This window comes from Rissa tridactyla, chromosome 1 (genome assembly GCF_028500815.1).
Source record: "Rissa tridactyla isolate bRisTri1 chromosome 1, bRisTri1.patW.cur.20221130, whole genome shotgun sequence".
NCBI classification, from domain to species: Eukaryota; Metazoa; Chordata; class Aves; order Charadriiformes; family Laridae; genus Rissa; species Rissa tridactyla.
In genome coordinates, this window is record NC_071466.1 from 190,407,749 (window position 1) to 190,433,191 (window position 25,443).

The following is a 25,443-nucleotide window of genomic DNA, read 5'->3' on the forward strand; positions in this document are numbered from 1 at the left end:
AGATGAGGGAAGTTAGGACTGCTTCAGCCCCAGTGTAGAGCGGCTTAAGTAATCATGCGGCTGCATCCTCTCTGGAAATCTTGCCTTTATGCCCCAGAACCACTGGATGCTCTGCATGTATAAAATTAAGTAGACAATACAAATAGCAATTATTCAAAAAGGTGACTTGCACTGCTTTGTGAAATAAATTTATACTAGCCAATATAATGAAGAAAAAAAATTAAATCCCACTGTCTTAGAAAACTTCACAGTGTATCTGAACTTTTAATTACATCCCAACCTGACAAAGTTGAGAAGGGAAATTTTGGATTTGAAGATGTCGCAGGGGATGTCATCCTGCGTACAGCACCCAGGAGCAAGCAGGTAGTTCCACAAGAGCAAGTCCCTTCAGGCACAGTGGTGGTCACATTTTTAGATTAGGTCTTCCTTGTTTTGTATAAAAATTTAAATGATCCCCTCAAAATAAACATGTGCTTCTACTGTCTGGGCTGTCCCAGTCTCCAGAGTTTATCAATCCTAGCGTGTTTTTCAAACCTCGTGTCCTTGTGCCTTTGGCTTCAGCATCGCTGACCCTTGCTGCATCCCGTCTAAGCCCTTCCCATGTCCCAGCATTGCCTAAGGTGACAAGGAGGCATCCTGGCTGTCACTGAATGCTCGCCTCTTCTGCTTCTGTCCCTGCTGGCTCCATGCGAGCGGCCTGTTCCTCACGGAGCAGCGGGAGGGGAGAGCTTTTTCAGCAACAGGGAGAGTAGAAGGCAAAAGAAAGAGGAAAAAGAGAAAGGGAGAAAAAAAAAAGAGTGAAATTTTATGAAATGTCTCACATCTCTCCCTCTACAGAAACGTTTTGCACCCCCCCGGTCTAGGAGTGCCGCAGCACTGTAACAGTACTGTATATTGGTGAGTGAGTTTCTCTCAGGTGATTGGGATCAAAACCATTTAGAAATGAGGTGGGTTAAAAAACAAGACTTGAATTCCTCCTATCATCTTGTCAGTGCCAGTGCCTGTTGCAGAGCCCTGACTGACTCAATTGTGTCTGACACTGCACGTCTGGAATAAGACCGAGCTGCTCAGCAGTCATCTAGGTACATCCCGCAGTGTGTCCCTGTGTCGAGTGGCAGCCTGACGTTGGAAAGAGAAGGGCAAATAGAGCTGGAAGGAATATTGGAGAAAGTAGGTGGCACTCTTCCCACTGGGGATTGCTGGAGAAAAATATTCCCAGCCGTAGCTGCCAGAAGAACTACTACACGAGATTACCACTATCTATTTAACCTCCTTAAGCTTGGGTGTTAGTTTAACAACAGTTGACAAAACTATTCTGTCCGATTGTCCCAAATCCATTTGGGATTATATCTTTGTTGGCAGATTGCCTGGTACAGCTAGTTAGCCTGTGCCTTCCGTCATCTATTTCGTATATAGCGTTTATTTTGTGACAGGAGACAGCCAGCTGTGCAAGGAATTATTTGGATGTGGGTCTTACCTTTGTTTTCATGCCAGTCCATCCTCTTACAGTTCAGTTTAAGGTTGTACTTCTGGTCAATATATTTTTAAATAAAACTTGAATAAATCTGCAAGAGAAACAGGAATCTTTCTCTAGCTCCTAATGTTAATCCAAATCCAGAAGATGGAAAGTTCAGTATATAACTGATGAGAAGGTTAGATTTTAAAATATTTCAAATTTTAGAGGGTGTTTTCAGGTCCTGCGGGAGATTTATATAAACATATAGGGAATATTATCGGTTCTTATAATGGCACCAATGCATGGGCTCTAGTAGTAGAGGCATTTTACCTATAGATAGATCATTTGTCCTGCATTTCTCTTTTTAATGTGTGAAAGAAGGGAAATAGTGCCAACTCTGATGTTTTCTGAAGTATTGTGTTTTGATCACAGCATAATAATCATCTTTAAATTGTAGTCAAGCCAAACAGCTTCGTTCAGTTTAATGGCACAACATTTAGGGAAGTTTCCAGTATAACACCTTCGCTTCTTTTATTATTTGTGTTGTGCCTGATCTCTTGTTTACTCATTATGTTGTTTCGAGGTTAGGACCATGGTACCAGAGATCAGCTGGAAGGGACCTTTGCACAGTTATATTTGTGTCTTTTGTTGCTATATTTTAATACATCTTTCTTAACGGAGGTTCCAGCGTTTATTAGCAAAGCAGTGATTGTTTTCGTGAGTTTACTTTTTTGTGAGATAAGATTTCTTGGTAAAGGCTTTTAGATAAACACTACACTAAAGACGCATGATTGTAAAGGCTGACTATACAATTGCATACTAGAGTAAATATTATTCAGTCTTAAACGAAAATGCCAATCCTTGATTGTTGATATGCTATGATTCAGCCCAGGTCTTGCACTAGTCTTTTACTTAGTTTCACCCAATAGACTATAGATGTTGAAAGCAAAATTAATAGGATGCTTACGAACAAAACCAGAATTTTCTAGCATATTTAGTCAGGGACCTGAGCCATTGGATTTTTTGTAAATAAGGTATATAATCCCAAAACAATTGAGAACCTTGCTTGTGTAGTCAGTCCTCAAATACTTTTTCTCTAATGCACTTTTCTGTAACATAATCTAAAAATACGTGGCAGTCATGGGATAAAGTATTTTACCAATGCTTCTTTGGGATGGCTTTGTAACACAGCTGTGGCTTTATGAATTGCCAAAAAAGTCCCATAACAGTAATGCTAATAAGATCACATTACCGTGTGTAGCTTTTACTTTGTGTCTTAGGTAATTTATGGAAATGGTGTGAGCTTGCACACAAGTGTAGCTTTTAATATCCCAAATAAATGTATGTGTACGCTGGAATATGTTTGTCGCTTTAATCCTGTAGGTTACTTCTATCAATGTGCTGTTTCAAAAATCAAAAACATAAGCTAAGAGATTCTTCATGCAAAAATTTCTTCATATATCTTTGATATAAGTGGATTTCCACCAGGAAGGAATATAGGTGAATTAGGGAATATACAGAATAAATTTTTAAAGCAAGCATGAGTGCTCGTTTAACCTTCAGATGGGATTATATAACAAGTGATTGAAAAGAAAGCATTCTTAGTCTACACACTTTTTTGGGTAACTGTTGATTCCCAGCACTTGCAGCTGAGGGAATTGCATATCAGCTTTTCCCCCTTTACGTGCACTTGTGTGAGAGAGCAAGATCATATTCACAGGAAGAGTTTGTGAACTTTTAAATTGTAACTTGAAGCCATGTATGGAAAGAGTGAGAATCACAGCTTTTATTTGGCAGACAGTAGGCAGATGTCTTCTAATACCTGTTCTTACGGTTTTTCTTTCCTAACACTGAAGTGGTGGTGATGGTAATTCTGAATTGTTGTTATTGCTACTGTCAAATTGTTTTTAAAGGGTTTAACCTGCAATAGTATTTTACCTGCTGTAGAGCCCACTTCTCTGAATTTTGCAGTTTTGTGAGAAGCTTGTCTTTGCTCATATACCAATTCTAAGACATTCAGTTCTTGTTTGCTACAGCTTGCTCATATTTATAGTTAGTATCACTGCGACGTGCAGGATATCAAACAGAACTTGGATTCCTTTTCAGCTGGATGGGTTATATTCCTGCCCTTAAGATTTTACATTCTAAACAGAGAAGTTGGACAAATGCTAAAAGGGAGAGGTGGCCTAAAATGTTGCTATAGGCCAGTAATACATGGGTCTTTGATCGTTAGCATGCTGTATGTACAGTGAATTTTCTTTCATCCTCAGTGTAGCCATTTGAGCTGCAGAAGCAAACAGAACAGCAAACATCATAGCAGCCCCTTCTTTTAGCAGCCCCTTCTTTTGCAGAACGTAGAAGTGATGAGGGGGAATAGATAGAACAGCAAACATACTTTGATCTGATATATTAAGCTGACCAAAAAAAGTATCAGTAATTCAAATTCCTCACTGTAGGGTCTAAAAAGAATGTTAATAAATAGGTGTGTGCGTAGAGGTAGTGGAAACTTTCTGATTTTGGGGTGAAATGTTAGGGTATTAATTCGTGCATTTTGGAAGAGGAACTTTGGTTGCATACTGGTGTCGGAACAAAGTTATTTTTGTCCTGTTATGTTTTTTTTGTGCTAGTACAGGCTGCTTCTTCGTATAATGTGCCAATGCATAAGTCTCCATATAGGGATACTCAGTTCACAGACACAAAGATCTGTATCTAGCAAGACAGCAGAAAGGACTTGTTATATTCCTTTGGTACACCTGATAGGTGTGGATAGAATTAATTAACATAGTTTTTGCTAAAAAGTGACATGCCAGTCCATGAGAGCAAAAAGTGTTTGTGACAGTCATTCACTTTCTGCTGGTTCAGAAGGCTTCCCTGGAGGAATTTTAATTGATCTGCACTTACCCAAAATAAATCAGAAACACTGCTGTATCCTAGAGATTAAAGCAAAAGAGGAGATATTGGAATACAGAGTACATGATTTTAAGGTTTGCTTTGAGATGAAACCTGGGACACGGAGATGCTAACCTGCATTTATATAAGTGTTGCACTAAGGGGGAACACATCGATGAAGTTACAGACTCAAACACATGAGACCAGCAAACAACTTGAGAAGCAGAACCTTGCTTTGTAGCCCTCTGCCCTGGCTGCTTTGGGACTGTGGACCAGGGAGAGGAAGGCTAAAGCTGCTTTACAGTAAGACTTTGCTTTTTTGTGTGTGTGTGGTGATGCTATTTTGGAAAAGTCAATCAAATTTATTAAGCATGTAGTAAAATACAGAGTTCACTTTGCAGTTCAAAAGGATCTAGCTTATACTTCAACTGCAAGTAAGACTGGACTCCCTGTGTACCTAATGCGGTAATTCTGGTTCTTTTGTGGTGAATATCAGTGTAAAATGCATATAAGAATTTGTTGAATTAACACTAGGATAAATGAATACGCAAGGAGACAAGACTGGTCAGCCTGGTTCAGACCACTGGCTCACCTCAGCCATTCTCTGTCTCCAGTGAATGCTTTCTTCTAAGGGTGCCTCCACCTTTTGACTCATGAAAACTTCTTGCATCAGCAGCATCCTTGGGAAGTCCACAGTTCTGTTACCCATTCTGTGGAGAAGAAACTCATGCTTTTTGCTTTGAACTTGACTTTCACTAGGCAGTTCCTGTGTTCAAGGGATAGAGAACAGATGATGTCTGTGCTTCAGGCTTTTGTAGTCTGCTGTCATGTCCCCCCTCAAGTTGTCTCCTTTCCAGTTGGGATAGTTGGGGTGTACTGAATTGTTCCTCACATGAAAACCATTCCAAATCTTTGATTATGTATGTTTTCTTCTCTGAACCTTTGCTAATTAGTTCTGTTGTGTTGAGTTCTGTGCTGGACACCAGAGCGGAGCACACTTTTCAAGATGGGGATTAATATAGTGGCAAATGATGTGTTATGTTTTCTTCTTTATTCCTTTCCCACTAATTTTTAACATTCAATTTATGGTTTTGATTCTGGTGGTCTGATGGAGCTATCCATTGTAAACGCCGGGTCTCACTTTCTGAGCGTAAGATGTACTACAATAGAAAGCTGTTCTGTTTAACAAAAGGTTCAGATTAGAATATTTATCGATAACCAAGACTGTTTCCAGTGAACTTGTGTTCAGCAAATTGTGATTGCCTGCTTGAACCCTGCCAAAAGTACTCAAAATTTCTTGGTGGTGCACTGTAAATCATCAATAATAGGAAATGATCTTTTAATTTGTACACTTGGACTTTTTAAAGTAATATAATCTTGTTATGAATCTCAGGAGTGGAGTAGGTGACTACTTTAGGAGCAGAGACTACTTTAGATGTTTCATACAAAGAAAGAAAGATGTCAAATGTGTGGGATTTCTTCCAAGGTATGCAATACATGTGCATAAGAATGTGGCCCAGTAAATATACTGAAGTGTGTTTTAAAGAGGTGATTGTAATACTTTGCTATAAAACATGATATGGATGCTTGCACTTACTGTATTCCTTTCCCTTCTTACCCTTAGATAATTTCAAGTGAAAGTGAAGGACCTTTTGTCCTTACCTGCCATAAAGGTGACAGCCACTTCTGGAAGGAGGACCAGATTGAGCACAAAGGAAAAGACCGTCCCTTCCGACAGCACGGCAAGGTGACTAAGTGACTCCGAAGAAATGTAAGTGATTTATAACCAAACTGTGGATTTATATGCTCTGTGGGAGGAATCTGTACCATGTCACTGAAATGTATTGCTTATAGATGTAAAATATGGTTTAGGAAGAAATCTGTGGAGCATCCAGAAAATACATACTCCTCCTATGTTTGTGTGATGGTAAGCTATACTAAAATTCTTATTTTCCAAATGGCAATTGTTAATGGAAATGAAGTGGTGTAAGAGCCACAAACCTGATTTTCTACCATTTTCTGTTCATCTAGATCTGAGTTAATTTACATACGTAGAAACTAAGCAGCTAAATCTCAGTTAGTCATCTCAGATTCTGCTTACCCTCAGGAGAGAAGCAGACATCTCCAAAGCCCGATCCAGCTCATCCTAAAAGTAATGCCTAGGGAATTCAGTATTACTCCTTGAGTAGCTTGTATCTCTCCGTTGACGGCTTAGCTTTAGCCTAAGTGTTCGATGAGCGCTTGAACCTGGCACGTCTGCGTAAGAAGCAGTGCCAGCTTTTTTTCCCCTCCCCATATTATCGTCCTCCCTCAGCGTGTGTAGCTGTTCATAAATTTGGAGAATGGATCTGGCTCAAAATAACTAATTATTTATACAGTTTTGTTTTCAGCTGGGTTTATCGCAGCCTTCTCCCATATGGCTGTCCAAGGGCCGTGACTGGTACAAAGGGTGGGAATTAGCAGCCAAAAGTGTGGGGGAGTGCACGATAGCTTCTTTTGGCAGCTCTGCTAATCTCTGCAGCCTAAATTGCTTGGTGAGCTACAGCCTCAGACCTTGTAGATATTTTTAGTGCTCCACCATTTATAATAGTGGAAAAACCTGAGTGAGGCACCCTTACTTATTATCTAATGGGGTACTACTGTTTTGTTGTGCAGTTCACACCGATGTGGTGCAGTGTCTTTTATGTCCTTTGTAAATTAAAATTCAAATCTCCAAAACCAGGAAATGGTCAGAAATGGCTAGCAAGTAAGCAGGTGTCTTATAGTAACTTATACTGTAGGCATGATACTGTATAATTCATGTACACATACATAATTTCTGAATCTTCAAAATGCTAGCCTGATTTTGTATAGCACCAAGCACGACGTGTGGGTTGGGTGCTATCGAATGATTAGTGGTTGGACTAATTTAAGCACAAGATCCTTGCCTCTCATGAACAGCAAAATACTGAGTAACATTTCATTCTCACATTAAATACCTGATGGGAGGATGTAAAGAAGATAGAGCCAGACTTTTCTCACTGGGGTCCAGTGACAGGATGAGAGGCATCAGGTACAAACTGTATACACAAAATTCCATTTAAACGTAATGTAAAAAACTCCCTTACCTTGAGGATGGTCAAACACTGGAGCAGATTGCCCAGAGAGCCTGTAGACTCTTCATCCATGGAGATACTCAAAACCCAATGGGTCACGGTGACAAGCAGCCTGCTGGATCTGACCCTGCCTGAGCAGGGGTCTAGACTAGACGATCTCCTGAGGTCCCTTCCAACCTCAACTATTCTATGATTCTGGGAATATTTGTAGTCAAGCAAAATCAGACAAGATTCTGCTATTTTATTTTGTGATATTTAAAATTTTCTCTTTTTTTTCCCTATTTTGATGTATTTAGCTATTTGGTTTAGCCTTTTACTTAAGTTTTGGCTAAAGATGAGGAATGGCAGAAGTTGCGAGCTTTCTAAAATGTGTTAAATTGTATTTAAAGACTTGTGAATATAACTTCAAAAATCACATTGAAGTCTGTGAAAATATTTTTTAGCTATGAATTAGCACCATAGTTCGTGTGATGTGGACAGTCACATGATGGGGATTTTAGGCATTTAAAATTAGTATCTTTTTCACTTGATCCATGGAAAGGAAGACATATTTTTAGTATAATTTTGTGTTTGAAAAAATAAAAAAAGGCAAGACTAGGGACAAAGCCTTGGAGGAGAGATCCATTAATCCACAATAGAAATAGCTGTCTTCCTGAAGTCTTGTCAGAGGTCAATGAGACCTATAAAGCAGCCTAACAATTTCATTATAAGCTCTGTTTTCAGGTACTTGCAAATGGCCATTCTGGGACAGTCCATAATTCAAGTGGATGCCAATGTAAACATGTAAAAACTGGGCAAATGTACGGCGTTACTTCACAACGTAGTCTTCCATCTTCTACAAATGTGTGATTCAGGGGCTTACTTGTGTTTTGAAATATTTAGGAAAAGGGAACTCTCTCTTCAAATGTCAGTTTTCTTGCATTTCAACTTTGATTAGTTTGCCAGACATTTTCTGTCGGCAGTTTTGCTATAGGCTGAATGTCTTTGCAAAAGCTCCTGTGAGATGGGTGTTATCATTTCTGAAAATGAAATAAAAAAAGTTCTAAAAAAGGTCTAGGAACTCTTTGCTTTGCTTTTGAACAAGGACTTGAAATTTGAGAGTGAGGCTTTAATGGGTTATAAGATGTGCCTTTTGCCATGCTTCTGAATGTCTATCGTTATTGCACCGAATTAAAAGCTTTTGAAAATTGCTGCTTACTCATAATTAGAAGAGGCATATTACTTTGTCAGCATATTCTCAAAATATTCTCTGTATATTCTTAAGCTCCTAGAGATGATTGAGTCTGTCCTGGCTTGGAGATCAAACACTGTATGACATTTCAAATGTACAGATCCCCTGTTATTTTCACAAAAGGGTCTTGTTTTTTTGAATTTTTCTGGGACAGTGTATTTTGATTTTTATGCTTGTTAAGAATTCTGTTTTTCTGCATCTTACACTTACTTTTCCCATGTACTCTTTGAGAAGGATGTCAAGAGTGGGATTAATTTCCCCTAATATTAGCCATCTAAAAACATAGGTAGTGTAAATCTGAGCTGGTGACTATAGACTTCTTTAGCCAGTGAAGAGAGATGGAGGCTTCCAGGGGAGGATTCCCATAGCGTCTTTTCATGCCTGTCTTAAGTTGAGATGATTCATCCTTTGGAGATGCCTGTTTCTTGTCACTGACAATAAAAGAAGCCTAAAGTGACCAGCACAAATTTAGACATCTAACTTTTCTATTAAATGTTAAGGCAGATAAATTCCATCTCATGTGACATAATGTGAGACTTAAGAGGCAGGAATGTTACCACTGACATTGACAAAAACGTCCTGCTTCCACATGAGTAAACAAAATTCTTTTTTAAATTATTTCTTTGTGGTTATGGTCATACATACAAGCTTATTAAAAGGACATTTTCCATATTGCTTAGACATTGTATGTAACCATTAAAAAAATGCTCTTCAAATGCCATTTTAATATTAACAATGAAATATCAATAGATTTTGCGTTTTTTCTTATATTTTGTCTTGAGGTTGAGAAACGCTAATGTTTAACTCTTATGTCGTTACTTAATTTCTGGTAAGATAGTAACAGTGATTTATCATGAGATTCTAGCATTGTTGCTTTAGGATAGCTTGCAACAAAAGACTGAAAGAAAAAATCTGATGATAACATAACGGATGAAAATGTGCTTTTAGCTAATTTTTAAAAGCAAGTAATTAGGTGACTTTCCAATTTGAAAAAGATTGCTCTGCTATCAAATAGTATTGATAATGTGTTCTATTAAAGGAGATTGTGATGAAATGCTGTTTTCCATTTGTATTGAAGTACTGTAGATTTTTTAGTAATTTAAACTACTGTCTATATTTGAGTAACGGCAACCACATCACCTAACATAGGATGGTAACATACCACCTTCCTCAGTCCAGTATTCATGAATCAAAGCTGTACGTGGGGAGCACTTTCTTGCTGTGGGATAGTAGAACGGGTCTAAAAGGCGTTAGAAGGAATGTACATGTTCCTGTTTCCTTTCTAGTTAAAATATAGCCATATGACAAAGAAATTTTAGTGTAACTTATTAGATGTCTTTTTGCGGCTAATGGCCATGTATTTGAATGATTACCTTGGTTGACTACACTGACCTGAATTATTTCATACGTGTTTTTAACATCGCTGTTATGAAACTGTGGACAAGAGTGAAATATGCTTCAAAGATGGACTCAGTATGATACATGTCCTGTTGTAGGAGAAACACACGTGATCCCTTATTGTAAGCAGTATTTCTGGATGTCCACTTACGGCGGATTGCTTGACCTCATTGGGGTGTATCAAATTTTTCTTTCAGTTTTAATTTTGTTTTGAATATTACTTTTTCTATCTGGGATGTTTCTTTCGGATTTTTTCCATCTTTTCATTGTTATTTAAAATGTGGTACATTTAGTTAAGTATTGTGTAGTAGCAGAGTCCATGTGTAATAGTGTAAAACTACAGAGAATACCTGAGTCGTGGAATCTGCATTCAGCCTGAGGGAGGGGTCTATTTTTTTTAAAGAATACTCACAAATTGACCTAGAGAAAGTGCTCAGATAAGGGAAGCAGTCTCATGTTAATAATTTTGAGGTATTTTATGTATATATTTTTTTATTTGTAGTTTTATATATAAATATATATTTGCATGAAATAGCATTCAGCAGTGTTTATATCTCAGTATCAGTAAACCATGTGCTGTAAACATGAACAAAATATTTTCCTTGGAAGCACTGTCATATCAGTACGTGCTGGCCAAGATTCTCACTGGTATATATATGCAGAACTTCACTGAAGCTGACAAGCTGGCTTTTTATATAGTTGATACAAGTTTTATAGGCTTGATTTTTTTTTTCACGATTGTCTGGCTTTATTTGAGTTGGATTTGTAATATTCCTATGCTTCTGCTACTTTAAGAATGTTTAGCTTTGAATGGCATTTTATGCATTATCACAAAAATCCACCGAAGAGACCCTAGTTCTGAGAAAATGAAAAGGGCAGTTCAGCCAAGGTGCCACTAAACTAAGGATGTTTGAGTAGTGAAGAACTGTGTGTGTTTGTATTGAAGTATAAATTTTATTTTATGATTGACATTTTGTCCCGACCCTGTTCGGGGTTCAAACTGAGTAGATCCAGCAGACTGAGAATAACTGGGTCCAGTGAATGAATCTGAGTATAGAAACCTCAGGAGTATCTGTTAAAGAAATTCAGTAATGATTGCATCAAAATCAACAGAGCAAATGTTGTCCCCAGCACAGGCATCTAAATCAGCAGGGGTTTTTTAAAATCAAAACATTCCACATGGGGTCAGTCCCATTCCTTGGAGATAGCAAATCAAGTTCCCATCACACTGTTGATCTGACTCAAAATTTAAAAGCAATTTGAAGTTTCAGATAGGGAAAAAGGGAAAGGTGATTTGATTGTCGGAGGCATTTTTAGAAAGTATGAATATATATTGATAGTTTTTCTGAAACTACCTATGTGCTTGTCTCAAGTCGCAAAGCAGGCAAGAGAGGAAGGAAAACCTTTTTACCAGCATGTCTTCATTTCTTCAGCCTATGTAAGCGCTCCTGTCTCCAGTGGATTTTGCACGTTTAGATTCCTGTATTACTTGGTTGAGAGCATTCATTGGACCTTACACCCATTCTGACTGTCAATTTTCTTCATTTTCTACTTTGTGAGAGATGGAGCCGTATTAATTTGATTTGAGGTATCTTTCCTGTGGTATAAGGGAGTGAAAGATGGGCGATAGACTAAATAAAGATGCCAGCTAAGCAGATGCCTTTCCCTGAAATGACAATTTTATAGACTCTGGTGCCCTCCTGTATGCAGTTACGGTTCCCTGGCGTTGAGCTGTTCAGGAATTGGAAAAGGTATGAAATGTGCATTTGTAATGGGACACAATATTCTTCATATAAGATCAGTAAATGTTTTTATAGGATTACTGTCTGTTGGTAAACAGCTGCAGTGTTATGCTTCAGAGGTAGGAGCATTTGAATGGTAATGAAGGGATGCTTGTATACGGTTAACAAAGCATGGTGAGATCCTTTGGGGTGTAAGTCATGACATATATAATAATAGTAATAATACACTGCATTTCATCTGAGGATTTCAAAGAAATTTATAGAAAACATTAATGAATTAAGTATCACCCTAACCCTCTGTGGAGTACTGCTAAAAATCATTAGGTGGACTGAATGCAGAAATACCGTATTATTTTTGCCGTATGTTGGTTACCATTCCCTTGCTGCACACAGATCATTCAGGAAGCTTCAGTCACATGCATGCAGATCAGTATTTTCAACACGAAGATGTTAAGGCATAGAGAAATGGATTGACTTGGTACAGGCAAACAGTAACTCCAGCATACGCATCCCAACCCCAAAATCATCCAGAATTGTCTGGCTGCTTGCAGTGGTAGTTGGCTCGGGCTGCTGGGTCTCTTCAGATTCTGCCATTGAGATACGTGCATCCCCTGAGCCGTGTGGGGATCGTGGACAGACGTTGACCGTGCTCCGTGATGAAGATGATGTTTTTGACTGCTTCCCATGAAAAGAGTTCTCTTCAGATACCTGGAATGAATACTGCCGTCGCTTGCTATTGTGCAGTTTGAAGTGCTGTGTAATATTACAGAAGGTAACACTGTGCAAACACAGTGCAGTTGGAACCTGGCCATTTAGAGTAACAATTTCTTGAGTTCTGAGATGCTGATATACGTATATGTCAGAAAACCAGCATATTTATATGTGTTAAAACCATCGGTATGAGATACATTAAACACAAACAGCTTTTCAAGGGCAAGACAGTAGTTGCACAAACACTGTAGTTGCAAAGTATAAGAGCAGAAACCATCTGTTGTGTAGTGTATTTTGATGAAAACATCCATGATGGAAACCAAAGCTAATTAAACAGTTGCTCCACAATGTAATTTAGCGCTTTTTAAGTAATCTTATTTAGAAAATTGGTTTGGAGAGACAACTGTAAAAGACACTTTGGGTTTTGCCCCATCAGCACTGCTGCCTATTTAAGGCCTTTTTTTCTACATCATTGCTAAGGACCCCTCACTCGCCTCTTGTCCCTTTTGTTGAAGGAGATATCAATAGTATCTTGAAAGTATTCTTCAATATTTTTGCTATTCTAGACCTCATATTCTGTGGTAGTGAAATACAAAATTGCTTCTCTCCTTTATCTGTGGCAACAAATGAAAACATGTAGGTTCTCAACTGACACAATTTTGGCTAAAATCATATTTTTAAATAGAAACCAAGTAAGGGTTATGCTAATAGAACCTCATTTGTAATTTAAAATGCAGCTGTTAACATTCAATAATGGAGCCATACATCAAGGAGTTTTTTGCAAAAACAGAAAAATACTAATTCTTCATCCTTAGATCTGCAAATCCAGACTGATGGGATTTCAGCCCTTCATCTTTTAGTGACAGGCAGCAGCATCAGTGGAATAAAACTAAAATGTGATCCCCTTTCTCTCCACCTCCTTCCCCTAATTTTACTCTGACAGAGAAAGAAACACAGTTTTAGCTGGTATCTTTGCTCAGGGGAAAAAATGGTCTGTCATCAGGTCTTTTAGGGAGAAAGAGCTCTTCAGTGGAGCAGTTAAATGGTATTTTGATTCTCAGGGTGCATCTTATACCTGTATTTTTGAAAGATGTGATAAATGATTTCTGAGACAGTTATTGAGAGCAGAATCGAGGTCATCAGCCTTCCCCCAAGAGGTCATTATGTCTCAGTTCTTGTTTCCGATGTAAATGTTGAACATGGGGGAGATGGGCTCCAGATGAACTACCTGAAACTGTGCAGTCTCGTGTGAGCAATCCCCAGCCATATGTTAGTAAAAGATGTACTTCCTATTTTTTCAACTGCAAAAATCAGTGACTCTGATCAAATTTTTCTAGATGAATTTTAATTGATTTTGCAATAATGTAGTGCATGCATGTTGAAGTTTATCATTCTAAATCCCCTAACATGCATACATTACTGTAAAGTCCTCTAAAATTCATGATGAAATAGAAGCCTTCGGGTATTCTGAAGTTGAGACCTCCTGTGTCTTTGGAGAAATTTGGTTTGAAGCCCTACAGCTAAATTCCAAGGCTCTCCGTTGTCTGCAAGTGAGTTGCTCCTGTACTGGAGTTGGCTTATGAAGCTGAGTCCCTGCACATGGCTGGAAATACTCAGTTGTCTAAAGAGATAAAAGATACAGATCTGCCACAGCAAAAGAAATCTTTACAAACTGCCATACAAAACAAAAATAACATGGTCTTATACCTGGAACAGAAAATGGTTATCATCTTAGTATTAATAGGCTTTGGTAGGATCTCCGTTGGTATTTTAGTTCAAATCAGGACTGCACTTCAGAAGTATCAGGATAAACTACCTTCCCTTTGAACATTCCTGATGATGAAGCTAAACAAGGGCTCCCAAAATGCACCAAAAGTATGCAGAAGTACAAAATAAAATGTCCTGAAGCACATGTTGCATGGGTGGAAAGTACTTGGCTCCAGCCGTTCTGCTGTACAAGGCCATTCTTGTTGGGCTCCGCTGTTTCCCAATGTAGTTTTCTTAGTTAAATAAGACCATAGGGTTCCTTGTCATAAAAAAGTCTGCAAAAAGACCCCCCTTTCTTATCTGAGTAATGTAATATTTCCACTTTTTGCTTAGATACTGGATTAGAGTCTGTAACTGTAGAGGTCTCTTCTGTAATTAAAATGTTTTCAAACATTCACATGTACTTACATGATCAGTGGGCTATTTTTATTTTGTATGTTTAAAACTGTACTGAAGCAGGAGTTACTTTTATCTGGTCTATTTCCATTAAAACTGTCGTTTAAAGGGTGATGTTATGAATTTTTGATCTTAGCTTCTCTATTCACATTTCTAAGGGAAACTTTGAACAGATATCTTAAAGAGGAGAACTAGATGACCTGTGGAGGGCTGTCCTTTTCAACTCCCTTTTCTAAGCTTATATGATAAATGAAGGAATAGGGAAGTTATTGCTTGTTTATCAATAGTTAGAGAAAAAAATGGAAGCTAATACTGAAAGCCAATAGTTGAGTATCGTTTCATCGTAACCTTCTATCATCTTCTGTATTGTAATAAATTGTGGGGGCTGTGTATATGTATATGTATATATACACGCATGCAGACACACACACATGTGTATACTATGCTGAATTTACTATGGCATGTAGTAAAGAGTATTGCTGATAGCAGCAATATTGATGAGGTGGTTCATTGCACAGGGCATTGGTTGTAGTACTTACTACTCTCATTGCTTGGAAGACGACACGTTTAGTCTGCTTTTCTGAACAGAGTCTCACTGCTTTGTGCCCAGGTTTCTAATCTTGTGGACATTTCTGGTGTTTTTCTATCCTAGTCAGTGTTTATAAATGAGGTTGCTCTATGCTGGTATCTGTAGTTCTTTGTTGGACACTTAACCATGGTTTATGAGCTCTTAGTTATCAAAGTTTTTGCTTTTGGCCCATCAGACAATATTTCATTTCCACGACACTGCGTATGGCGCTGAGTTAATGCCTTACCTGTTCCTGTGCTCTTCGAACTGCATCAGTAGATCGTTACTTTGGTAGCATACTGTGAAACAGTAAGATGATGATTCTGAAGTGGCAAAGGTAAAAATCCAAACACCATGTTTAGGAATTACTCAGAAGCCAACATTTGTGTCCACTGTAGCTTGCTGTTTAATAATCTAAAATTCTGCAAATTTTTTGCTTTACTTTTTAAACAGTCATACTGGCTCAAATAGTGGAAAATTTTCTACCTTTTTTGTGCTCATAGGTGAAACTGAGTGTCACAGGGTGTAAAGAAATAGGCAGTTTGTAAATATATATAAAGGACACCAAGGAAAATGAGAAAAAGTAGAGTTGGTAGCAATTTAGGGAAAAGAATTTGAGACTACTTGAATGGCAGGAAGGCATTAGTTATGAAATGCCCATTAACTCTCGGTGGTATTAGACCTGCCACTATAGTGCAAGGTAATCAAATGTTTGAATATCAACTGATTTCATTGGTCAGAGGGTAAAGGTACAAAGAAAATAGAAAACCTGGTAAAATTGACTTTATAATGCTTTGCACAATGTCATAATTGCCCACCAGGCTTACCATAAACACAGACTCTTCAAAACTCTTAAGCCATTGCTCGATAGCTGTAGGAACACTCCCAAACATTCAGATTGTCAAGATGTTGAAACATCAATTTATGATAATTTTTTTAATGTTGAGCTGTATATTTCATGTATTTCATTCATTGATGGATACAGCACTTTTATTGACATGGCTTATAAGTTATGTAAGAATAATTTTTAAAAAATTGCAGATGCATATGTTCATTGACTTTGCTGGTCATGCAGAAGTCTGGCAAATGCGTTTTTAAGTGTTCTCTGAAGATGGACAGCTTTACCTTTATTTGCTTCCTAAGAATGAGCAACATGACTCTGACCTACCATTTACTACCTGCCTTGTGAATGTCAAGATCAAAAAAACCCAAGTATTTGTAATTTTTCTCAATTGTATCTATGGCGCTACTGTTTCACTTAATGCTCCAATTGCTCTTGGAATGAAAAATGAAATATCCTTTATAGAGTGGAACACGGACAGTTCCCTTCCTAGGCTATAGGAAACACTGAAAGCCTGAACCAGGAAATCCTGGAAGGAGAAGGACCTTTGCCTCTCAAGTTTGCACGTACAAGATTTCTTTACTGGGAAAGGTTTTTCTGCTCAGTTCCAGACCTGTCTGAAGGCTTATGGAGGAAGGAAACAGCATGATTTAAGTTCACCACACAGTTGTTAAAAAGATAAATCAGGCCAGAAAATGAATGGGGGGGCAACACTGTTCTGAAGAATTAAAATCCTGAAGTAACGCGTGCTTCTGTATGTTAACAGAACACTTTTTAAATGTGGCTTGGATACTGGCTCTATTTTTAACGCACACTATTGGGTTCCCACCCAGAGATCACATTTGCTGCTGTTGTTGCAGATGTCAAATTTTGTGATTTATTGATTGCTACCGTAAGTTGATGGTGAAATATTATGGACTTGGCTTGATTCAGCATTAGACATTGCTTAAAGGCATGAACAAAGGTGCTGTGAGGCTGTGGTGACTATCTTGTGTTTCTGTTACTTCTCTTCCTGTGACGCTGAATGCTGGCCAGGTTTAGCACCAAGGGAATCCTTTCCATTATTTGCGTTGACTTTTCCCGGTGTGGCAGGCTGCACTAGGTCTTTTCCATGCATGTGTTCCATCAAATGAAAGTATTGTGTCAAGGGAAGCATATGAATAGTACTTAAATAGCAACCTGCTTTGTGGACAAAACCAGGCAGAATTATGGTTGAAGAAACAAAAATATTTCTAAAAATTAGACCCTGAATGTTGGTTTAAAGGTTGTGTCCTTTGGAAGGATTTGAAGCAGTTTAGGTGCTTATGTTGCTCTAGGGACTTTGAGTACGGTGAGGTTTAAAGGAAGGCTAAGTATTCCAGGAAGTTTAAGAGCTTATGGCATCGTAAATATTTAAGATGATTTAAAAGGTTATGTCCTCTTTAGTATTTGAGTTGGATTAAGTGCTTATATTGCCTTAAGGACTTTTCCCTTTTTTTTCCCTAAAAGGAACCTTGGAAATTAAATGCAAAAAAAACCCCTATAGATGCAATGTTTGGGCTGCATTTGAGAAATGCAAAATTCTAGATATCGAGGTAGCAGTAACTTGACCACAATGTGTATGCATCAAAGATGGACAGAACAATGGAGGGTGTCTAGGAAATAGCTGGATATGAAATCCAGAAGCAGTAGTTTTTAGTACCTTGACAGGCAATGGCTTGGCAAATGGTTCTTTTCTTCTCCTGAACATTCTGTATGATCTGATAAAGAAGATCAAATAGATGATTAGGATAGAATGAAATTGTGGAAACGCAAGGAAACAATTTCATCTTAGAAGGTAAAGACCATCAATATACAAGAAAAAAGGAAGCTGTTTAGTTTCGTTTTGTAGTTCTGCCGATATTTTACCTCAAATAATAAGGAATGTTGGACTAGAAGATCTCCAGAGGTCCCTTCCAACCCTATGGTTCTATGATTCTGTGATTTAGGTCTCAAGAGCTTATCTTTTCTAAATTAAATCATTTTATGTATTTATTCTTGTCTTCTGAGATGCCTTGCCTAAATTCTTTACTAAAGTGTATTTACATAACGTATTTTTGGGAAGTTTCTATACTTCTGTAATTGTAGGTATATTCCTAAAAAGTGTGTTTTCGGTTTATTTTATTAACGACACACATACACTTCTCAGTGCATAAAAAGCTAATTACCACTATTCATTCAGTGTATTCTGTGCTGCCTCAAATAAATAGGCATCAGTTCATCAGTCCAAACTCAAATTTTTCTCATGGGCCTCTAATACAGCATGGATGTTGTTTGGTTGATATAGCACAGTTATGGTAGTTGTATCTATACTGCTGTTGCAGGCTGCTCTTGCACAGCACTGACAGCCATCTGGGCAGTGCCCAGTGGTCCCATGAAGAAGACATTAAATTATCTCTGGCATGGTCCTGTGGCATGGATACTGCTTTCTGGCAAGGGAGAAAGTCAGCAGAGCGGCCCTGCTCTTCCATGGTGGCATACCTGCCAAAATGGGTGCGCAACATGAGGTGCTTGAGTTGACATGTGCTTTCATAGCAGCTCCTCACTGATCATGCTGCCTAGACAAAAAATCAGCTTGCCAGGTGAGGTAGAAGAGTGGCATCTACAGGAACAAGAGTTGAGGGTGAGGGTAACCTGAAGCCTTCAAGACTGGGCAGGCAATGTACAGCACATATTCATCAGCGTAGGTGGAAAGAGTAGACAGCCACATGCCCACCACCGAAAGTTCACTGATAATATCCCAGCAAGCTGAAATATGCTGTCAGTTATGCCACTAGCATTCTAATCCTGGTGGTAGTGCTGCTTCACTCTGTCTCAGCAGTTATCACCAAGAATCACCAAGAGTTGGTAGTACAATGCGTTCAAAGGGTGACATGGTCAGAACTGAGTATCTAACATTTTCCAGGTTATGTCTTTCTCCCTCTGTTATGTATCAGTTAATACAGAGTTGAGAAAAATCTGGTGGAGAAAGACATTTAAGAAGAAAATGGGATGTACTTCAAAACATAGGTCTAAGTGCAGTGCACTGATTGAGTTATTGTTGCTGTGTGTTGATGCCATACAATCAAATGATTATGGGTTTTAAGCTGGGTTTGGTGTAGTCGTGAGTTCAGCTGCTTCAGGTTCTTAATAACTCTTCAGAATTATTAAAATGTATTTTTATGTGTGTACATCATCAATTAAATGTAATTTCCTATTACTTTTGGTAAACCCCACGGAGGAAGGACCCCCGATGTTTTCCTGTCTTCCTCTCAAACTTAGCATCATCTGAGAATTTTAACAGTACAGTTTCTATTACGGATGTCCATTTCACTGTCCAAGTTATGAAAGAAAATACCCAGTGCACCAGACCAGGATGGACCCCTGTTGCACCCAGTTCTTAATACCCTTCTTTTATTAGTGGTCTCTACATCAAATCTTTGAACACAATTTGTATCTGCTTTAAAGTAGTTTAATTTAGTCTTTGTTCCCTCGTCTTCTTATGAGTCATCCACTACTACTTTCCCATTCACAAAATATTTTTCTATTAAAGGAGGAATTTAATTGGCTTGACAGATTTTGCTCACGACAACACTATATTGGCAGGTATTTATTTTCCTGTTGTAAAAAAAGAAAAAAAAATCTTGTTGGTCTTCTTTTTCTCAAGAATATTGCAGGAACTGAAACTAATTGGACAAGTCTGTCATTCCTTACCTCCTTTTTTTTCACCTAAGACAGGCAGTGGATTTTTCCCTTCTCATTGTTCTGCAACTTCATCCATTTTCTAAAATTTCTGCAAAATCGCTAATGGCTGTGAGGGAATTTCAATTAATTATATTAGAGTCCCTTGTACTGCAGTTAACTGTCCTACCTGTTGCGGCAGTGCAACTGTTTGTGGCAATACAGGGTAGAAACCTTAGTCACTGGATTGATTTGAGTTAAATTTAAAAAAATAAAAGAGTATTTTAAACTCTTATAATTTCACTGATTTGGTTTTAAGTAGCTATAAATGACAGGTTAGCAAAATTTCAGTGCAGTCAGGCATTGAAGGCATTGGAATTCGGTTTCTTCAGCTGGCTTCATGGCCCAAGCCAACATCATGTTCTTACCTATCCTAAGTATGAGCTTCATTAGGCTCAGCTGATCTGACATCATCTAATTTATTGGAGTGTCTCTTCCTCTGTTTTGCCTGTTCTGCTTTTGATTTTTTTTATCCCTTTTGTCACTGGTTTTACCTATCAGTTTGTACTTATCTTTTATATCAAAGACTAAGGAAAATATATCCGTCTTTGTATCTTTTGCAAGTAGCCTGATCAACTCTTTCTTGAATTTTCCTATTACTATTAAGGAATGTAAAAAAATCTTTCTTGCTGCCGATTCAATTTTTGGAAGTTATATTTTGCTTTATGGTTTTGCCCTTCTGACTTTGTCCCTGTATTGTCATGTCATGTTTTTCTCTCGTGCATACTTGTGTTCGTGGATCTGTACTCTCCTGAAGTTGCAGGTCCTTGAGTTTGTGATTTAGCCTTTGTCAACACTGACTTAGTTTGCTCTTACACCTTAAATGTTATTTCTTTATGGAACTGTCAGCTCTCTTGAACTCTTTCTTCTTCCCTTTGAGTTACCTTTCACAGGATCTTGGCCACCAGTTCATTTATCCAAGTCCTCTTCTGTAAACTCCATTGACTTTATTCTCCTATTCTGCCTTCTCCCTCCCTTTCTTAGAAATGTGAGTTCTCTCATGTTATGGTTACTTTCAACCAAGCTGCCCTCAATTTTCACATTTCCAATGAGTTCTCAAAGGTTGAAGTAAAATCTAAAATGTTTTTTTGCTTTGTGTGTTTCTGTACTGAAAAGTGGTTGCCAACACATTTCAGGATAACCTGCATTCTGCTGTCTCCTTTCCTAAAAAATGACCGAGTAGTTAAGGTTCCTTGTTATTGCCAATTTCTGCTGATACTTGTTTTTACACTGCTTGGTCACATAAAAAAAAAATCTCATTCCTATCATCTTTTTTTTCTGAGGAGAGGAACCACGGTATGCTATGTGGCAAAGAAAGAAGTGTGCTGGATGTACAGGCAGCCAAACGTCAGCAAAGATGTGAATTTATCTTTTTCTACTGCATTGGTAAACAGACTGAATTTCAGCTTATGGTTCTTGTGGCCACATCTGAAAAAAACCCAGCCTTTTTGGAAAATTAGAGATGGTGCCAGAAACAATTATGAAAGTGATTTAAGAGCTTGAAAATTGCCTTGCAGTGAAATATTTAAGGAGATCGGTCTGTTTACCTTATCAAAAAGATGTTTGAGAAGTGACTTAATTACAGCATACCTTCACAGAGAGAAAATATCTGGTGCTCTAAAGAGCTTTTTAATCTAGTGCAGAAAAAGCATGACATGAAACAATTGTGTTAGCAAAAAAGGATTTATTCTTTAATCAGCTATAAGTGTTTGGGCTTAATAATAAGGTACTGCCTGAAATTTTATATTCTGTGATATTATAGGAAGTCGGACTTGATGATCTAACCGTCCTTTCTGACCTTACATTCTCTTTAATCCATGAATCTTCTCAACTTCAGCCGTTCTTCTGCAAAACACATGGCCCTTTTCTTGACAACCTTGACAGCCCGCAGAAGAGAAATACACTTGGACTGGGAGGGACTTGTAGGATAAGATAAAAAAGGAGCAGTGGAGAGGAGGTTTCCTTTTGAACTAACTAAGGTTCATTATGGGGGATCTGATTTCTAAAGGCATTTTCTAAGTTTGTGACTGGTTTCCATTTTCTTATTCTAGGTGGAGGGCCCCTTCCAGAAACCGTTAGTCTTGGTCGTTCATTTGTTCTCTGATTTTATAGTTAACTGCCCTCTGGCTGAGATATGTTCCATTTGGCCAGCTTCTAGTGGGCTTTGTTGACTTTTTTCTTTAAGAAAAATTCAGAAAGATGATACAAGACTTGATATCTGGAATGCAGAGACCATTAGTGAATTCCTTTATCATAGCTCATAGTAAAACTTGGGAGTTCTCTCTTTCAGGTTACTGTCTTTTACAGTATTAAAATGTTAACTCACTTCCATCAGAACTATGTCCACTAGCCTTTACCCAGTGCAGTACCAAAGCTATGGGCTACCCATTGGGTTATTTTTATTTACTTACAGGAATCCTGAAATTTGAGGAAAGAAAATATTCTTGTTAGGTGATTACAGATGCTTGCAGCACAAATGTTCTATTTGAGAAACCATCATAAATGCTCTTTTCCCCCCTCAAGGATTAACATTTGGGGTTTGAAATGTGCCTTAGGCTAAAGTTTGTCATTAAAACCCTCTACCCAAGAGCAGATTTTTTTTGTCAGATTTCTTCTAATCAGTCATGTTTTAGGAAGAGCAGAAGATAGACAGCATTACACTAATGCTTCCATGTGGATCCACAGGTTTGAAATTTTTTGCGTCAAGAGAGGAATGACTGGCATTAGGGAAATTTCTAGTAAGTCTGGGGAAACCTTCATGAGGAACAGATTATCCCATGTTTGCTTTCCACATGCCTTTCTTACACTTCCCACATAAACAATGTGTGGAAGCACCTTCTGGTGTAAACACTTTCACCTTCGTGCCATCTGGGTATACAGCGGCCACAGCAGTGATATATTTAAGAAATCTAGAAACAAGCTTGTTACATCTTGAAAATCAGGCATCATTACTCTTATACAAATCACTAGTGAAGTGCATTACTTCACAACAGTTGAATTTATCATGCCTATTTTAAGATTATTTTCAACAAACCTTTCTACTGGTTTTGCTCTTGTATAAATCCTGACATTTGCTCACCTTATTGCTAAAAGAGTAGTAAGACTAAGAGATGTTCCACTTAATTTGCTTGAAAAAAGCGTAACAATATCAAAGGTAAACTAACGATTTAATTGTATTTATTTTTTTTTTACAGATGTTAGAAACGGATCAAAAAATAGAGCATGGTTTTGTTTATTTTATAGTGTTTGTGCCTGCTTGATGACAGATTTTTGCATTTTTCAGCTTATTTTGTAACTTTTTAAAACAAACAACTGTGTCTCTTTTGCAACAGGAACTGCCTGGCTCTTGTGCCTCCCAGAGTACAGTCTTCTCACTCATGATGTTATGAGCGTACTTTACGTTTTGTTGCTTTTTACATGGACTGCTTTTAAAAACCCATGAACATACTTAGTATTTTGCTTTTTGCTCTCCTGCTGAAAAGATCAACAAGGAGAAACAGTGCCACTGCACTCTTTAATTCAAATTCATTGCAGTTTCTCCATTACAAGTTTTGCTTGCGTTGGCTTGATTTACCATGAACTTGGAGACCACATCCTTCTTGATGGCATTATGTTCATCACTGGCAGTTCTGTGGTCTGCTCTTCAGTGTTTGTATAAGCCGTGTTAACACTGAAGCTTGACCAAGATTTGCTGACCACAAAGACGGTTTAAAAAAAAAAAGAAAGAAAGAAAAAGCAGATATATTCTGTTTTTAAAATAGCAGACATGTCCATGTTTGAAGCAAAGCAGCAAATAGCATCCAGAAGATGGCAAGGTGTTCTGTGAGGTGTTGCCTGTCCCGAAGCAGGACTCTTTGTCTCTCTCTGAGGTCTAAAATGAAAGTAAAGTGTCACAGTTTTGAGCACCCCTTTTATAGCATCTGTAGAAACTCGGTGACGGCATCACTGACCAACTTCTTTGGTGAATCAGTGGCTTACAGCACGGTCATCTCGCCCTGCTGCAAGTTGCTGCTGAGGAGCTGTACCTTGCTGTGGCTGGGAGGAGAATGTGTCCTGTCACCTGCAGGAGCTCAGCGAGAGGGGTTCTGCTGCCTGTCAGTGACACCTGCCTTGACCGCATCTTGCGATACACTCCTGTTGTCATTGTGAATTTAGGTGTTTGTCTAAAGTACGACAATAGGGTGCTATTAAAACACCAAAGTAGTGGTACAACGTGATGCTGTGTGCTGCTGCACTTTGAGCAGTGTCACAAAATACATTTGAAAAGCTTAAGAACTTGATCTTCCTCAGTGCTGTTGCAGCATAATCTTTTCACTTTTTTCTTAATGCATGAATTAAATGGTTTTGTTCCCTAGCTCTCTTGGAGGAACATCTCTTTGGGGCACTGGCTTTAATTTCCTTTGCTTTGGGTAGCCCCTTAGCAGCTTGGAGGTGCTTTGCCCTATTCTGGTCCAGAGTCTGTTGTTCTTTGTGCCAGAGGACGTGATTCAGAGTGTCTTTTTGCCTGTGCAGCTTAACTATGGCTGAAGTAAGGATGTGGCACAAGCGAGGTGATTCAAGTATTTGTCCTGCTTTTGTATTTGACAAAAAGTTCATTGCTTCTGCTGACTGAGAAGGATTCCCTGTAGATGCAGCAACCAACTGGAGATGCTAGACAACAGGGTTTTATTCTAATTCTTGGCCCTTATTGAAGCTGAAGGAACTGTAAGCACATTAAGTGCCTTCATCTGGTCCATCCTGTCCACATGATCAAGCTGTAGAGTCAGGCTCCTTTTCCTTTGATCTCCTTCTGGATCCTGTATTTCATTTGTTGTTCTTTTTTTTTTTTTGCCATGCAGTGGCTCACCTTCATTTGGTATCAGTTAAGGATTGCAATTGGAGGGTCCGTGCATCTGGACTGTTTCACAGCTTGGATCTGCAGGGGCTTTCGTGGGCTATGACTGAGTCTCTTCAGGCTGAGGAGGAGAATCCAGAAGGCAGAGCTCGATCTCCCTGGATAGGGCTTTTTGCAGGTCCCTTGTCCTCCTGTTTTGAAACAGGATATTGTGGCTAATTTAACGTGTGGGTGTGGGCGAGGGATCCTGGACAAGACCTAGGAGCTTAGGTCTGCTTTGGGAATTAGTTGGCATGTAGATAGTGCTCCACCTCATGTCTGAATTGTAATGAAGTTTACACTGGAACTAAATAGCTTGCTTTCTAAAGCAAGGCACTTCTGCAATCCAAACAAAAATGACTGTTTTGAATTTGGGCGTCTTCATGGTTGGGTAACATTTATTTCAGATGTGGAAACTTTTATTTAAGGGCAGTTGGTTTCACCTCAATGTCGTCTTTAGCTTAAAAATCTCAGATATAGCTGAAGTTGGTAATAGAAGTCATATTACTGAGTATGTCTGTATCCAGTGAGTAAAGTTTGAATGCTTTCAGTTCAGCAAGTTGAATACATCTGTGTTCAAAACCAAGGCAGTTCTCATTAGAACTACAGATGCATACAAGATCATCTAGACTGCCGTGCCTGTATTTTGTAATACAGCTACCAAGGTATCTTTTAGTATGTGGATGTTTGCAGGAATGCTAGATACAGAAGTGTAGGTTAAAAAAAGAAAAGTGGGAA

At 38.4% G+C, this 25,443-nt stretch overlaps 1 protein-coding gene across 12 annotated transcripts in view; it reads left to right on the plus strand.

Annotated features, from left to right (window-relative positions):
• Positions 1-25,443, plus strand: part of FOXP2 (forkhead box P2) — a 440,098-nt gene that overhangs the window by 63,290 nt on the left and 351,365 nt on the right. For all 12 annotated transcript variants that reach the window (XM_054220133.1, XM_054220094.1, XM_054220067.1 and 9 more), the window contains one exon: positions 5,970-6,116. The gene's annotated coding sequence lies outside the window, so the exon portion shown is untranslated. The remainder of the gene's footprint in view (positions 1-5,969; positions 6,117-25,443) is intronic.